The sequence below is a fragment of the Protopterus annectens genome, chromosome 2.part0, assembly GCF_019279795.1.
Source record: "Protopterus annectens isolate FY-2018-M chromosome 2.part0, PAN1.0, whole genome shotgun sequence".
Lineage (NCBI taxonomy): Eukaryota > Metazoa > Chordata > Ceratodontiformes > Protopteridae > Protopterus > Protopterus annectens.
Genome location: NC_056728.1, coordinates 1,848,800,747 through 1,848,819,354, shown reverse-complemented (window position 1 = coordinate 1,848,819,354; position 18,608 = coordinate 1,848,800,747). Strand labels below are relative to the sequence as shown.

The window sequence follows — 18,608 nt, the reverse complement described above, 5'->3', positions numbered from 1 at the left end:
CTGAGCAAAATGGAAAGATCACAAAGGAGTGAGGAAAAGCAGAGGAACCAAATGAGTACTTCAATTCACTTTTCACAAAGGAAGACAAGAGGAGGGAGCCATGTGTGTGTTGGGGGGCATTACAGAATAGGAAGAACAGTTAGCAGACACCAATATAGAGAGTGAGAATGTAAGTAAGGAAGGAACTTGTTGCTCTTAAATAGGATAAAGCACAAGGCCACGTTGGTAACCTCTAGAATCCTCACATATATGACCATTGTGCAGGCAGACCCTTGACTGAAACTTGCAACAGATCACTTGCTACTGCAAATTTGCCCAAGGACTAGAAGATAGCAAATATGATAACTCTGTAGAAGAGGGAACAGAAAAATATTTGCAAAACTACAGGCCTGTTAATTTAACGGCAGTGTCAAGGAAGATTACAAAGAAAATCATGAGGGGAAGCCTGGTAGTTTTTTGACAGGACAGCAATCTCCAAAAAGCAGTCAACATGAGTTTATGGGCAGAAGCAAATATCAGTCAGCCCTGATGCACTTTCATGGCTATGTTACAGGTGAACTTGACAGTCATGTACTGGTAGATGTGGTCTACTTTTCTATCTGGACTTCAGCAAAGCATTTGACTCTGTTCCATCTAAGAGGCGGACAGGAAAATTAGAGGTCAGAGGTAGGACTAAGTAAAAGGAACTTGATCGTTGCAGAGAAGATTGTGATGAGAGGGATAATGCCAGGAATTAGTGACTAGCAAAGTACCACAGGAGACTGGCCTGGGTCTTTTACTCTTCATTTTGTCTTCAACATACCTGAGGAACTAGAGAGCAGGATAAACCTGTATGCTGCTCTCAGTGTGTTTTTTTTAAGAAACATTGGAGGGAATACAAACTAGAGTCATTCTCTTCACTGATGACACAAAGACAAGGGCAGTGGTGGAGGATGAGGGTGTGAATCTAAGGAAGGAGTTGGAACAGCTGCCTAGGTAGGACACTAGGTGGCAGTATAAGCTGAATATAAACAAATACAGAGTACAGCCCATGATGAGCCATAATGGCAGCAGCAAACAACGCTGTGGTACATCCTCATAAGTCTAGTACCTGGAAGAAAAGAGGTAATGCTTCTACTATGGAGGGGTTATGTTAAAACTACGCATTGAATATGCTGTGCAACTCTGGAGTGTGTACAAGAAACAGACATAACACTGCTGGATGGAATTCAGAGTAAAGCCATCAGAAAAATCTGTGAAATGGAGAAGAATGGATATGTCCAGAGACTAGAGAAATTTGAGCTCCTCTCTCCTGAGAAAAAAGAGACATGAGGATATGATACTGATGAGCATGATCATATCAGGAAGATGTAAAGTGGTCATTCTCAGCATGAAACTAATGTCTCTCGTAACTCCTTCTCTGTTTCTGTATCATATCCTTAAGCTACTGCTCAGTCTGTAATGCCTCTGTTCTTCTTCACTCTTGTCACTGTCCTTCTGCATCACTAACTCTTCTGCTGTTATTTTCCTAACTGAAACCATCATTTTATTTTTCATAAAAAACAAAACTGTCACCACACACTGTGAATTATCAGGTCCAAAGACAAGACAAAATCCAATAATGAGATAAAAACCAAAAGGACCCAATAAGGAGGCTGTAGTTTCAAGTTTAAAAATGCAGTTTTAATACACAGAAAGGAAGCATAAGCGCTTTCGTAGGTACAAATCCCACTTCTTCAGATGCTAACAACTATTCAAATAAAAATGGTGTAAGTACACATACAAGGTCACCTGAGATAATTAAATAGTGACATCACCTTAAAGCTATACTCATATTAAAACGTTCATAACAAAACTACTTGCATATAGGGATACCTGGGTTGGGAGAGTGGCCTAATGGTTAAGGTGTTTGCCTTACAAACACAAAGTACAGGGTTTAAGTCTTACAAAGGATGATTGGCTAGGCTTAAAATGGCTCGCAAGGGTTAGCCTAGTACTAATCTATGAATCTATACTTTCCTAGATGTCAACTAAACATTTAAATACAATACATGAACTTTAAAAAACATGTAAATGTTGCAAAAAATTTTACAAAACATAATTACTTACTATATTTACCTATTGCTCATATTTTTTACCTAATAAAGGGTCTTTTCTTTAATAGAGGTTTAAGGGGAACATATTCATTCATTCCAAAATCAGCATTAGCGCTCAACCTTACTATCCATTCTGCTTCTAAATTTTCTGTGACATTTCGTATGTCCCCATCCCTAATGCTCTCAGACACCCTACTAATAACTAAAAACTTAAATGTATGTTCTGAATCAGTTTCATTCACGTTTTGCTAAAGCACTTACATTATCCTTCTTATTAATGTGATAAAGATGCTCCCTGATTCTGTCTTTTAAGCACCTGTCAGTTTTCCCTACATAAAACTTTTTACATTTTAAGCAATGTGCTACGTAAACATGTTTGGTTTCACAGGTAGCATACAAACGAAAATAATATTTTATGTTGGTGAGGGTGTGTAAACTGTGCCCACGTGTCTATGAACTTGCAGAATGAGCAATGTCCACATGGTCTAGTACCAACTCTTGTTGGGGTTCTAGCATTGTGTTTTGGATAACACAGTCTCCTTTTCAGGGACATATTGTTTTTAAACAAAAATGTTGGTTCCGCATTTCCTTAACTTCATTATCACTAGTTAAAATTCCCCAGTATTTCTTTACAATATCCATATACACATCTACAGCTGAAGAATACTCTAAAGGTACTCTCAAATTAAAAGAACTTTTCTTACTGTTCGGAAATTCTTTCCTATTTTCTGAGAAGAAAGGTTTAGCATTAGACTGTCTTAAATCTACCACCTGTTGGATATTATTGTCCAAACAAGATTCAGTGTACCCTCTGGCCATCAAACCATTCAATTTGTTTTTGAAAGTCATCATCTTGCATGTTCAGGCTAGAGGCCCTATAATCTTGATTCTTGACCACATTTTTAAAAATATGCAGTGGATGCATGCTATTCTTGGACAGAAGGTGATTTACATGACAACCTTTTTTATATTGTTTGGTATAGATTTATCTGCTATTCTCAACTACTATTGACACATCTAGGAAATTAATATTGTCTTCCGAATGTATTGTAAATTTCATATAAGAAGTACTATTGTTGATGTACTCCTCAAATCTCCATAACTCATCATATGTGCCCCCCATAACATAAAAAAGTCATATACAAACCTCCTCACGAACAATATTTTGTCTTTAAATGGTCCCTGTAAAATAAATTCTGTTTTCCATATAACCATCACTGCATCGGTGTAGCTATTAGCACACAAAGTGCCCATAGCTATGCCATTGCATTGCCAAAACGCATCTTTATCAAAATAAAAACATTGTTGTACAGAACCAACTTAGTCAGTTCCACAAACACATGTATATGTCTTTCTTCAGTACTGGAGTATTTCCTGATGAATCTCTCTAAACTTCTCAGACCCAACTCATTAAGTAACACCGTGAAGAGGGACACAACGTCCATCGTCACTAATATGAATGTCTCATCCTTCTTTTTATTGTGCACATAGGCATACAAATCTTTAAAAAAATGCTCTGTATCTCTCAGAACCTGACAAATGTTCAACATTGGCCTCGGATGTTTCTCTATATATATGGAGACCGTTTCTGTGCACCATCTCCTCCCTGACACTATCGGCCTCAGAGGTGGATTCATTTTGTCTTTATGTAACTTCAGTAATCCCTGTATGACAGGAATTACAGGAAGCTGTATAACAAAATATTCAAACAGTTTCATAGTTATATAGTCAATTTTCATAAGTTAACATGAACGTTGTTTAACATATTTAGTCATGTTTGTAATTTCTAAGATGCTTATTTTCTTATAGAAACCATCAGTCTCTAACATGTTAAGCATTTTATGTTTATACTCCTCTGCATCCAGAATCACTATCAGCCCGCCTTTATCAGCAGGATGTATAATTATATCTGTGTTTTCTTGCAGTTTTTTCAAGGCATTTTGTTCATCCTTAGTTAAATTAAAATTGCTTCTTTTATGTCTACATTTTTTATCATCTGACATTTGTAGTTTATAAATTTCCTCAATACACATACTTTCAAAAGCATTCATCAATGGATTTGTCATCAGAATGAATGTACTTGGTTTCTTAAACATATTCACTTGTTCATCCGTGCCCTTAAACATAATTTTTAATGTTAAATTTCTAGCAAATAGTTTAATATCAAAAATAACTTTAGTATAATCAGAGTACCTGCTGGGTATAAATGATAGTCCTTTCTGCAAAACATTAAGTTCATTCTCAGAGAAGATATAACTAGATAAATTCCAAACTATTTTATCATCTGATGAAAAGCCTTCTTTATATTGCCCGAGCCTGCTCAGTCCTCCTCGAGTTTTCTTTTCTGCCTGCTTCGACTCCTTCCCCTTGTAAAGGAATTGAGTTGTTGTGCCTTCACTGGCAGGGGAAAGGAGAGTTTGTGCAGGCCTAATGGGACTGATGCATCCAGTAAAGACGATAAATATTCTAAACTCGCTGCTTCTTGTGCCTGATGTACTAGTGCCGTGACCTGTATAGTTTCACCTCTCACTCCTAAATCTCTTTCATTGCCATGTAATTCCTGTAAGTTAGTTGATGTTGACTCCACCTCTAATGTCATGGAATCGCTCGCAGTCTTCTGCAATAAATCCCCTTCCACTCTATTATCTATAGAGGCGTTATCTCTATTCAGTTGCTCAATTCCTAATTCTCTTTGTTCCTCATTATGATTGGATAAAGTGGAGGATCTTTGATTTGAATTACTCGCTGTTCTCTCGTTTTCTCCAAACCTCTGCCAAGAGAATACATTTCCTGACTGGAAGTCACGCCCATCTCATTCTATTTTGTGTAGTTTTTGTTTTATGAGCTTTCGCTCATACAGAGAAATAGAATCAAGTGTGTCAGTCAAATTTCTATTCAACACAGAACTATCAAATAATGAAAGCAGCTCAGCATATGAAGTTTTAACAGAAAGGGATAAGGTTTGAATCTCCCTTTCAGAAGCTGCTATTAAAAGTTTCATATAGTTCATACTTGTTTGTAGTTGACTTTTTGCCACTCGGTGAGAAGGATAGGGTCACAATCAACATGTGAGGGCATTTTAAGAACTCATAACCCTCTCGGAACAATTTCTTCCTTAATATAATGTAAAAGATGAAAAAATGCACAAACCACCAAGAAAATCGTCGCACAAACAGTATGCAGACAATGAGAGCCCTGAAACATTACAATGTGTGCTTTAAATCAAGCCAACACAACCAGTTCAGTACAATTCAGTTGTTGTTGTTGTTGTGTCTTTCGGCTTTTCCCGGTTAGGGGTCACCACAGCGGAACTCCGGTCCGCTAATGATTGGTAGCTGATTTTTACGTGCCAAGTTGCCAGCCTTGACGCGCAACCTTCAACAAAGGTACGCCCATTCACACATGTCTCCACGCAGAAGACGCTCTAGCTGAGAATCGAACCGGACAGCGCCTTACTGTGAGGTGACAACGCTACCGCAGCACCACAGTACAATTCAGTACAAGGATGATTTCTTTATTCAGACAAAAAAGAAGGTATAAGCGCATTCGTTCCAAAAATAAAAGCAGGAACTTCATCCGATACAAGGAAATTAAGGAAGTAAACTGTTTTAAATAGGAAATCTTACATGACAGCACTTACTGGATTAGTGAAAACCACTCCCAAATCTGAAACAGTATTCTGGAACAGACGTCTGAAACACTACACATAAATGTTTCAGCACAAAAGACTATAAATATCAAAATATAAAAATATATAAAAATACATATAAAAACTGATTGTGCAAATGTCAACACCCTAAACTATGTATTATAAACACAAGATAATACATAGGTATGAAGGTCTGAAGGTCTGAACTATGTATTATAAACACAAGATAATACATAGGTATGAAGGTCTCTCCAAACACCATTATATTGGGTGACTTCAACTACCCAACCATAGACTGGGAGCATTACTCTAGCTCCAACACCCTAGCCCAAAGGTTCCTAGAATTTATAAACTCAAATGCTATGGAACAACTTGTTACCACTCCCACAAAAGGGGAAAACATACTGGACCTGATCATCACCAACATGGGGACTCTATGCTCCAGACCAGAAGTGTATCCCTCACTGGTAAGATCAGACCATAAACTAATCTCACTGGATATTCACATCCCGACCCCACCCCATGCCCAGAAAACCACAGTGAAAAACTTCTCTAAAGAAAATTTCACACTCCTCAAAACCGAGGTGGAATCCTTCAAAGCCCCCGGGCCTCTGGATAATACGGCCCAGACCACAAAATCCTTTATAAACGCATTCTATGAACACCTTCAGGAATGCATGGATCATGCAATCCCAAATAAAACCAAGACCCAATCCACCAAAGGCAGAAGTCCTGTCTGGTGGACCCCAGCCATAAACAAACTATACAATAGAAGGAGGAAGCTACTACATGACAGAGCAAAATCCCAAAAAGGGAAGGCATCTCTGATCAGTATTAGCAAAAAACTACGGGCACTCATAAAATCGTCTAAGGCCAGCTTCAAGAGAAAAATTGCACAGGACACTAAAGATAATCACAAGGCTTTCTTTAGTTATGTTAGGAACCTGGGTGGGAATTCCCAGATATGCTCAGAATTAGTCCAAAATGATAAAAAATACACCGAACCTACAGACATTGCCAACATCCTAGCTGACAGGTTCAGCACAAACTTCTCCCCCCCCCTCCCCACCAAATGAGCTAATATCTATCCCAGCAGAGTGCTGCCCCCCTGACATCTCAGATGCTCAGGTAAGAGCTGCCCTCTCCAAAGCAAGAAACACAGCATCAATGGGACCAGACGGTGTCCCGGGCTGCATCCTACATGAACTCCAAGAAGAGCTAAACCCAAACCTAAAACTACTGTTCAATCTCAGCCTTACTACAGGATATGTACCCAAAGAGTGGCGTACAGCAACAGTGGTCCCTCTCCACAAAGGTGGTGCCTCAACGGATCCTGGAAACTATCGCCCCATAAGTCTCACTAGCTTGGTCTGCAAAGCTATGGAAAGGATCATCATGGACCTTATAAATAAAGATATTGGGGACCTACAGACACTGGATCCTACCCAGTTTGGCTTTGTTAAGGGCAGATCCTGCCTCTTAAACCTGGTCAATTTCTTTGAAACAGTCACCAAGGCCATTGACAAGGGAAGGTGGTCCACACAGCCTACCTGGACCTCACAAAAGCCTTCGATACAATACCCCACTCTGGCATTATAGATAAGCTCACCAGCTTAAATATAAACCCCTATGTCACTAGATGGGTTGCAAACTGGCTCAAGGACAGAACCCACATGGTTAGAATAGCTGGAGCCATGTCAGACTCCAAACCAGTTACAAGTGGCATCCCACAAGGCTCAGTCTTGGGACCTCTCTTGTTCGGTATATATTTCTCGGAGGTACAGGCCAACATGGAAGGACTGTGGCTGAACAAGTTCGCAGATGACTGCAAACTGGGCACCATAATAGACTCTCCAGCTGACACAAGCATCCTCCAGAAGGGCCTCATAGAAACAGACAACTGGTGCCAGAGCCATGGCCTCAAGCTAAATGCCAAAAAGTGTATAGTCATCCCCTTTGGCAAAAACAAAGTGCCCACAAATTACCACATGGGTGGTAATCCATTAAGTACAGAAGAAGTAATTAGGGACCTGGGGACCCAAGTTGATAGCAATCTCTCATTTGACAACCACGTGGCCAAAGTGGTTAGAAAAACATTTTATATAGCCCACCTAATCATGAAGGGATTCACATCTAGATCAGGGAGGTCATCGTGCCTCTTTACTCATCCCTCATCAGGCCCATAATTGAGTACAATGCCCCTTTTGGGATGTACCTTACCAGACACCTGCAGCAACTGGAAAGACCCCAAAGTACCTCACCAAGAGGATCAAGGGGCTCAAACAGATGCCGTATGCTGCCCGGTTAAAGAAACTCCAGCTCTACTCAGTGGCATACCGCCTGCTCAGAGGCGATCTGTGCCTGACGTATAAAGCCATGTCCAACCCAGAATTAATGGACATGCTGCACCTCAGAAAATCCAAATCCCATCGGGCTACGCTCGAAGGACTTAAACCTCAGCACTGAAATAAATAGGACATGCTGGAGGGACAGATTCATAACCCAGAGGCTCCCTTCACTCTGGAATAAAATCCCAGTCCAGGTTAGGCAGAGTCCCTCATTGACTCTCTTCAAGAGGAATCTTGATGAGTGGATGGGAGATCGTAGGTTTACCCCGGGTATCACTTCTGTGTCACTGTTAGACAGAAGCACAGTATACTAACCTCGAAAAAGGGCATAGCAAAATTAATTTAAAATGGGTGGCGAAAGCCATACACTCTCTGGCTAGGCTTATAAATGCCCTAGGGCAGATAGCCTAGTATGAACCTATGAACCTATGAACCTATGAACCTATGATCCTAAGAATAAATATGTAAATATGTATATATATATATATATATATATATATATATATATATATATATATATAAATGCTTTTAAGATGCTTTATGTATGTATATAAAAACATATAAGTAAAATATACATACAGTTAAAAATCCATTAGGAACAAATTAATAAATTTCATGTACATATACATATAATAGGTATGAAAGCCATTTAAAAAAAAAAACATTTTTGTTTTGTACCATATCCATATCTGAAGGGAATGTTTCACCTGTCAAGAGCCCTCAATTTAAGCAGACTGCTTATGGAAAGGCTGTCATTTAAGCCTGGCCAATGAGTGGCATCAAGTCATAATTGCCATAGCAACTCGGCTTTTTCGAGTAAATATTGCCAGGCTGCCCCCCATTATGTCTTTTTTGGACTTCAAGTACTACAAATTTGAACTGGTGATTGTTGTACTCACTAATTTGTTGAGCAAGTGCATTCACTTCAGTAGCATCCCTTATATTCCTAAGGTGCTTGCTGATCCTATTTTTAAGCTTACGTTCCGTCTTCCCCACCTAAAAACATGGGCAAAAGGAACATAAAGCACAATAGACCACTCTTTCAGTTAAACAACTGCACCTCTCATGTATTTTTATTTTAGTTCTATTAATTTCACATTCAATGACTTCCAAAATGAAAGGGCAAAATTTACATGCCCCGCTCTTAATCATCTGACCCTTCCTATAGAGTCCATCATTATTATGTTCGAAAATGTTCTTCAAGTTAGGGCCCTTCTTGAAAACACACACAGGTTTTTCTCTTAAGATTTTAAAAAATTCCCTGTAACTACTCAACAAATTCCAATTCTTACACAGAATATCTTTAATAGTGTATGCGTCATTTAAGAAGACAGTTGAAAAACTTGTGTGGTAATTAGTTACTTCAGACCCAGAGGAATGGTTCCCCCTATATATTTCCTGGTTATGGACAATTGTTTGGTCATTCACAACAGTATCTGTGACTGTTTCAGTTATGTTCAACCCAGTCAGATCGGGATGGTCAGTATTAGGGGTGCCCAAAATTGATGCAAAATACCCACATTGTCTTTTCTCGCTAACCTCCTTCATGATGCTGTCAATTAAATTGGGGGATAACCTCTTCTCAAGAACATTTCCTTCATGTTAAGGCATTCTCTGGTGAAACCTATCCAAGTTGTCACCATTCATGCTGCACGCACAAATTGCCCCTTAATAATTCACGTTTATGAGTGAATGGATGGCAGCTGTTGAAATGCATTAAACTATTGGAATAGGTTTCTTTTCCTAAAATTTCAGCCACAAATCTCTGTTGTTCCAGATCTTTCTTTAACAGAACATCAAGATAGGAAATTTCACATACATTAACACTATATGTGAACCTCAAAAAAGTAGGTTGAATTGTTAATATAGTTAATGAATTCAACAATTTGCTCTCTAGGGCCTTCCCATAAAATAAACATGTCATCCAAATACCTCATATAAGTATCCAAGTACTAAGCAGCACAAACCAGGAAATAATATCAGGATTCACAGCAATAGGGCAACACACAGAAGTACCACAGAAGTCACAGGAAAATAAAGTTGAATTTAAGTTGAATTTAATTAAGTTGAATTTAATGAAGCGCTTTTCGTCTGTGGTGTACACAGACTTCCTCAGACAAAAAGTATTACAAACTACATTTAACTGAACAGCAGCTTAAATATCCAGCAGTATTAAGTCAAAGGTTCAATTAACCAATCAGGCACACCTTGAACCATGAATAAAAATTTAAAGTTAAAACGCAAGCTCACAGGACTTGAGTTCAATCACTCACATTATATTAAAATTAAAATTAAACTAGACAATCATAAAATTAGATAGTCTTTTTGCCTTTATGAGTTTGTAACACACTCTAACTGTTTTGTGTTTTGTACTTGTTTACATCAGGTAGTGGCTAGTGTCTATTTAGATGATAGGCTAACAACTGGCTGATTTTATGATTGTCTAGTTTAATTTTAATTTTGTGTGAATGACCTGAGACGTACCTCCCTGGACTACATGAAAAGAGACATAGAGGAGCTCTCTGATCATGTAGCCCAGGCCGGTATGACCCTGACCTTGAGTAGCATCTTGCCCTCAACAAGAATGATGCCACAGTATAAAGACAAAATGATAAATTTTAACAATTGGCTAAAGTATTGGTGTCATTCAAAGGGGATCCAGTGTCTGTCAGCCTGGGATGACATGCTCGACAAGCCACATTGCTTCGCTAGGGACGGCTTGCACCTGTCACCCCTGGGCTTTCGAATACTGGCTAAGGCTCTTGCCTCCCCCATAGTGCCTTTTTTAGGCAAGGCTCAAAAGACAAACCAACCTCCATAGATAACACAAGGAAAAAAAAAACTAAGGGTAATGCTGCTCAATGCCAGAAGTCTAAATCTCAAGATGCACGCACTCGAGGCTCTCCTCAGTATTGAGAATACCGATATTTGTGCAGTAACAGAAACCTGGTTCAAGGCTCCCGAGAGCACCCCAGCACTACCAGGTTATTCCTCATACCATGCTTTTCGGCCCCAAAACTCAGACCGAACCACAAAAGGAGGAGGAGTATCCATATTCATCAAAGATACCCACACCTCCAGGTTAGTGGCACTGCACGAAGCATCGGAGACCATCCATGTGCAACTAACAGTGGGCAAAACTGCCTTTCAGTTTGTAGCCTGCTACAGACCACCCTCCCAAACTCAGGAACTCCACTCTGCTTTCCTGAGAACACTGGAGAATATGAAGGTCTCTCCAAACACAATAATATTGGGTGACTTCAACTACCCAAACATTGACTGGGAAAACTACTCAAGCCCCAACACCCTCACCCAATGGTTCCTAGAATTTATAAACTCAAATGCTATGGAACAACTGGTCACCACTCCCACAAGAGGGGAAAATATATTGGACCTGGTCATCACCAACATGGAAACTATATGTTCCACACCAGAGGTATGCCCTTCATTGGTAAGATCAGACCATAAATTAATCTCACTGGACATCCATATCCCGTCCCCACCCCCAGCCAAGGAAACCACAGTGAAGAATTTCTCAAAAGCAAATTTCACACTTCTCAAAACTGAGGTGGAATCCTTCAAAGCCCCAGGGCCAGTGGAAAATACTGCCCAAACCGCAGAATCCTTTACAAACGCATTCTATGGACACCTACAGGAATGTATGGATTGTGCTATCCCAAATAAAACCAAGACTCACTCCTCCAAAGACAGGAGACCTGTCTGGTGGACCCCGGCCATAAATAACCTATTCAACAGAAGGAGGAAGCTACTACATGACAGAGCAAAATCCCAAAAAGGGAAGGCATCTCTGATCAGTACTAGCAAGAAACTACAATCCCTCATAAAATCATCTAAGGCCAGCTTCAAAAGAAAAATTGCACAAGACGCTAAAGATAATCACAAAGCCTTCTTTAGTTATGTCAGGAATCTGGGTGGCAACTCCCAGATATGCTCTGAGTTAGTGCAAAATGGCAAAAAATACACTGCTCCCACAGACGTTGCCAACATCCTGGCAGACAGGTTCAGTGCAAACCCCCCCCTTCCCCCGCAAAAGAGCAAATGTCTATCCCAACAGAATGTAGCCTCCCTGACATCACAGATGCACAGGTGAGAGCTGCCCTCTCCAAAGCAAAAAACACAGCATCAATGGGACCGGACGGTGTCCTGGGCTGCATCTTACATGAGCTCCAAGAAGAACTAAATCCTCACATAAAGTCACTGTTCAATCTCAGCCTTACTACAGGATATGTACCCAAGGAATGGCGTACAGCAACAGTGGTCCCATTCCACAAAGGTGGTGCCACAATGGACCCCGGAAACTATCAACCTATAAATCAACCTATAAGCCTGACTAGTCTGGTCTGCAAAGCTATGGAGCATATCATCATGGAACTCATAAACAAAGACATTGGGAACCTCCAGACACTGGATTCTACCCAATTCAGCTTTGTTACGGGCAGATCTTGCCTCTTGAACATGGTTGACTTCTTTGAAACAGTTACCAAGGCCATAGATGAAGGGAAGGTAGTCCACACGGCCTACCTGGACCTCGCAAAAGCCTTTGACACAATACCCCACTCGGGCATCATAAATAAGCTCACCAGCTTAAATATCAACCCCTATGTCACAAGATGGGTTGCAAACTGGCTCAGGGATAGAAGAACCCACATGGTTAGAATTGCAGGTGCCATGTCAGACTCTAAACCAGTTACAAGTGGCATCCCACACGGCTCAGTCCTGGGACCTCTCTTGTTCGGTACATACTTCTCTGAGGTACAGGCTAACATGGGAGGACTATGGCTGACCAAGTTCCCAGATGACTGCAAATTGGATGCCATAATCGACTCTCTGGCTGACACAAGCATCCTCCAAAAGGGTCCCACAGAGACAGAAAACTGGTGCCAGAACCATGGCCTTAAGCTAAATGCCAAAAAGTGCATAGTCATCAGGCCCATAATTGAATACAATGCCCCATTTGGGATGTACCTTACCCGACACCTGCAGCAACTGGAGAGACCGCAAAAGTACCTTACCAAGAGGATCAAGGGATTCAAACAGATGCCCTATGCAGTATGGCTAAAGTAACTCCAGCTCTACTCAGTTGCTTACCGCCTACTCAAAGGCAATCTATGCCTGACGTATAAAGCCACGTCCAACCCAGAATTAATGGACATGCTCCACCTCATGAAATCCAAATTCCTTAGAGCTACACGCTCCAGTGACTTAAACCTCAGCACAGAAATAAATAGGACATGCTGGAGGGACAGATTCATATCCCAGAGGCTCCCCTCACTCTGGAACAAAATCCCAATCCATGTTAGGCAGAGCCCCTCACTGACCCTCTTCAAGAGAAATCTTGACGAGTGTATAGGAGATCCCTCATGAAATCCAAATTCCTTAGAGCTACACGCTCCAGTGACTTAAACCTCAGCACAGAAATAAATAGGACATGCTGGAGGGACAGATTCATATCCCAGAGGCTCCCCTCACTCTGGAACAAAATCCCAATCCATGTTAGGCAGAGCCCCTCACTGACCCTCTTCAAGAGAAATCTTGACGAGTGTATAGGAGATCGTAAGTTTTCCCCTGGGATCTCTTCTGTGTCCCTGCTAGACAGAGGCACAGTAAACTAACCTTAAAAGGGCTATCTTCTGTGACCTACTATACAGCGGCACAGGCAACCAATCTAAAAGGGTGGTGAAAGCCAAACACACTCTGGCTAGACTTATAAATGCCCTAGGGCAGATAGCCTAGTATCAACCTATGAACCTATAATCACAAAACCATCCCTCTCCGATGGAATGTGGAATGACAGAATATAAATCTACTACATCAATTGTAATAAATAAAAAGTCGGACCTAAAACAAGTGTTATTGATTTTCCTTAAGAAGTCCCAGGAATCAATACATAAGTGGAGTTCATCCAAAAGTAACTTCTTCAGTTCAGTATCCAGAAATTTGGCTAAGGGGTGCGTGATTGATCCCTGGGCATCAACAATGGGATGCATGAGTGGTTGTTGAATGTTTTTATGGAGTTTCGGCAAACCAAAAATTGTGGGTCTAATTGGAAATTCCATTGTCAGATAGTGTAGTTCGTGGATTGAAATGAGACCATCAATAAATAAGTCCTGGATGTACCCCTTATTCTATTGTATGTGCCATTTAACTCATTTAAGGAACTTTCACAGTAAGTATCTGTCTCCAAGATAGAGTTCATTTTGTTGATATAGTCATCATTTCTCATAATGACAACCCCACCCCCTATATCTAGTTTCATTATTCTGATGCCATTTAGTTGTTTTAAACAATTAAGCTCATCTCTCTCTTCTTTAAATTACTACTGAAACTATTGTTTCTAAATCTGCTACCCAGATTTCTAATATCGAGTTCACAGACTCTCTCAAAGAATGCTAAAATAGGATGGGTGGGGGGAAGGTAAGAACTGGATACCTTGAGTGGTTGACGTACCTGTTCTACCCCTTGAAACAAAACCTGTAAATTCAGTTTCCTCACATAAAGTTTTAAATCGACCAGTGTATTCACAGTGTTTAAGTGCTGACTAGGAACAAATGTAAAACCTTTTGCCAAGAGGTCACAAGTAGTTACATTCAAGGAAATGTCAGTATAATTGTAAACTTTAAAGTCTCCAGTACTGTTGAGGTCAATATGTAAAGTTGGGGACCTTTCCCCTTGAACAATGTCAGGTATAGACGGTGATGAAATATCAGTCTCTATTGTCTCCTCCCCCTCCATGGACAATAGTTGTTTCTCCTGTTCACTCGGCCATTGCCTCTCTGTGCAGGGGCTTGAAAATTATTGTTCTGAAAGTTCGTACCTCCCCCGCTGATTCATGAGGTGTTCTGACCATCTCAACAAAACTGAACTAAGCAAAATGGAAGCCTGCTATAACAGAATTGCCCACTTTGCTGCAAATTGCTCATATAGAACTCATCACTGTACTGCTTTGAGACAGCAACACTGGCTTGAACTGCCCAACCTCCTAACCTACAATCAGCTCTGCCTCTGTCATTCTATCTATTACCTCCCCAATAAGTGTCCTGCCCTCAAAAACCTAGTACAACATCACTCAGCCAAACGGCCTCTTAGATCATCAAGCAAACTACTACTAGAAGTCACCAACAGTTACAATAGCTTTGGAGATGCACTATATAGTAGTTCAGTGGCTAAAAAATGGAACTCTGTCCCTACTAGCATTCAAAACACATCATCCAAAGCCTCCTTTAAAGACCTCATCAGGCAACATCTCAAGCAAAGTTGGCAGTGCCATGATTGCTCCCCAGGCTAGTGAAAACGGATAGCATATACATACTAAATCTAGAGCACTTGATAATAGTTTTCAGTCTTACTCACAAACACTGGCTAATCTACAATGTATGTACTGTACCTGTGTACTATGTATGTATTCTACCTATGTTCCAAATTTCAGCTGTACACCACAAATCTATTAATTACCTTTATTTTTAAAATTAATATTTTTTGTTTGTTTCTCTCCACTGTAACTTTTTATGTGCCGCATACCACTGTAAAAACATGTCTCTTGTAATTTGTGTGTATACTGATCATGTCCAAATAATTGAATGTGTCTGTAATCTTTCTTTGTGGAGCTTTTCTCCCCGGGCCTCTGCTGAAAAAGGGCCTTTTCGGCTCAGTTAGACACCCCCGGTTAACAAATGTAAAATAAAATAAATAAATAAATAATTGGGGAAAGTTTTCTTCCCCTAAAATTTTTCATCCATTGAATCAATTTCAGTGTCCATGTTAGCTGCAACTTCATTGTTTTGATGTGGGGGTTTCTTTAGATGCCATTCTTGTGAGGGGGTGGGGGTGGGTAAGCCACATGGTTGGCATAGTCCCTCTCATCCCCGATGAGCTTTTTAATTTCTCTGTTTTTGATAATAGTCATTTGTTCATCAATAGAACTGAAAATCTTATTGTAGTCAAACCTGTTAGTGCTGAACCAAGGGTCATTAGTAATAAGTTCATCCAAAGTCTTTACTTCCTGACTCAGTTCAACAATACTCATTTCATTATGTTTTACCATCAATTCCATGTATTCTAGACCCCATTTATCAAAAAAGGCCAAAAGTTCATTGTGGAAACCAGAATTAGCAACTAGTCCAGTCAGGAAATGCCAGACACACAGGCCTTTGCGAACTATTTTTAACTTAATGCACTCACTAAAGTATGCATTGTCCATCTGTAATTTTTTTTAATTTTCAGTAAAATACGATCTAAATCTGAAAGCCAGTCATTAAGAGACTCAGTCACTGTACTCCGGTTCTGATTAAAACATGAATTACTTTTAAGCCATTCAGACAGATTTTGTTTGTTGTTACCACTTACATTATTAGAGATAGCGCTTGTTGCATTTCCGTTTGCATTCACAATGGCCCCTGTGGTGTTTAATGAAGGTCCAGAACTCAGATGTGCTGCCAAAATGCTGTTGTTAATATTCAGGTTTCCAATGCCCCCAGTAGAGGTACATTGTGTAGATGTACTTGGAAAAGGGTGAAGTGACATCTGCGAAAGTGAAAATTGCTCCAGGCATTCCATCCGTTGATTGAACTGTTGGATGAGAACAGTAAGCTCAGCCAAACTGCTTCGAATTTGCATAGATTCATTTTCATGATTTGAATCCAGTCCAGGGTTTTGTTGCTCCGCCTCCATCTGCTGTGACAATCCAAAATACTAGTAAAAGACGAAAAAATGCAAAAACCACCAAGAAAATTGTCGCACAAGCAGTATGCAGACAATGAGAGACAGTGAGCCCTGAAATATTCCAATGTGTGCTTTAAATCAAGCCAACACATCCAGTTCAGTACAATTCAGTACAAGGATGCTTTCTTTATTCAGACAAACAAGAAAGTATAAGCGCTTTTGTTCCAAAAATAAAAGCAGGAACTTCATCAGATACAAGGAAATTAAGGAAGTAAACTGTTTTAAATAGGAAATCTTACATGACAGCTTCCTGGATTAGTGAAAACCACTCCCAAGTCTAAAACAGTCTTCTGGAACAGAAGTCTGAAACTCTTCATATAAATGTTTCAGCACAAAACAGTACAAATATCAAAATATAAAAATATATAAAAAAACATATAAAAACTGATTGTGCAAATGTCAACACCCTAATCTATGTATTATAAACACAAGAATAAATATGTAAATATGTATATATATAAAAATGCTTTTAAGATGCTTTTGAAAAAAATATGTATGTATATAAAAACATATAAGTAAAATATGCATACAGTTAAAAATCCATTAGGAACAAATGAATACATTTCATGTACATATACATATAACAGGTATGAAGGCCATTTAAAAAAAAAAAAAACATTTTTGTACCATATCCATATCTAAAGGGAATGTTTCTCCTCTAAAGAGCCCTCAATTTAAGCAGACAGCTTATGGAAAGGTTGTCATTTAAGCCTGGCCAATGAGTGGCATCAAGTCGTAATTGCCATAGCAACTTGGCTTTTACGAGTAAATATGGCCAGGCTGCCCCCATTATGTCTTTTTTGGACTTCAAATACTACAGATTTGAACTGGTGATTGTTGTACTCACTAATGTGTTTAACAAGTGCATTCACTTCACTAGCATCCCTTATATTCCTAAGGTGCTCGCTGATCCTATTTTTAAGCTTATGTTCCATCTTCCCCACATAAAAACATGGGCAAAAGGAACATAGACCACTCTTTCATTTTTTAAATGGCCTTCATACCTATTATATGTATATGTACATGAAATGTATTCATTTGTTCCTAATGGATTTTTAACTGTATGCATATTTTACTTATATGTTTTTATATACATACATATTTTTTCAAAAGCATCTTAAAAGCATTTTTATATATATATATATATATATATATATATACATATTTATATATTTATTCCTGTGTTTATAATACATAGTTTAGGGTGTTGACATTTGCACAATCAGTTTTTATATGTATTTTTATATATTTTTATATTTTGATATTTATACTCTTTTGTTCTGAAACATTTATGTGTAGTGTTTCATACTTCTGTTCCAGAAGACTGTTTCAGACTTGGGAGTGGTTTTCACTAATCCAGAAAGTGATGTCATGTAAGATTTCCTATTTAAAATAGTATACTTCCTTAATTTCCTTGTATCTGATGAAGTTCCTGTTTGCATTTTTGGAACGAAAGTGCTTATACCTTCTTGTTTGTCTGAATAAAGAAAGCATCCTTGTACTGAATTGTACTGAACTGGACATGTTGGCTTGATTTAAAGCACACATTGGAATATTTCAGGGCTTACTGGCTCTCATTGTTTGCATACTGCTTGTGCGATGATTTCCTTAATATAATACTCAAGATAGCGTTTTTCAAACTGACTCCTTTTCAATAAACATTTCAATAAAAATTTCAATAAATTGTTCCGAGAGGGTTATGAGTTCTTAAAATGCCCTCACACATTGATTGTGACCCTATACTTCTCTTCCTCGCAACTTAACTACATCTAGTTGATGCATGAGAAGGGAATATGC

General features: G+C 39.3%; 1 protein-coding gene across 2 annotated transcripts in view; it reads left to right on the top strand.

The window, feature by feature from the left end:
- Window positions 1–18,608, top strand: part of WNT4 (Wnt family member 4) — a 208,080-nt gene that overhangs the window by 140,986 nt on the left and 48,486 nt on the right. The window lies entirely within an intron of this gene.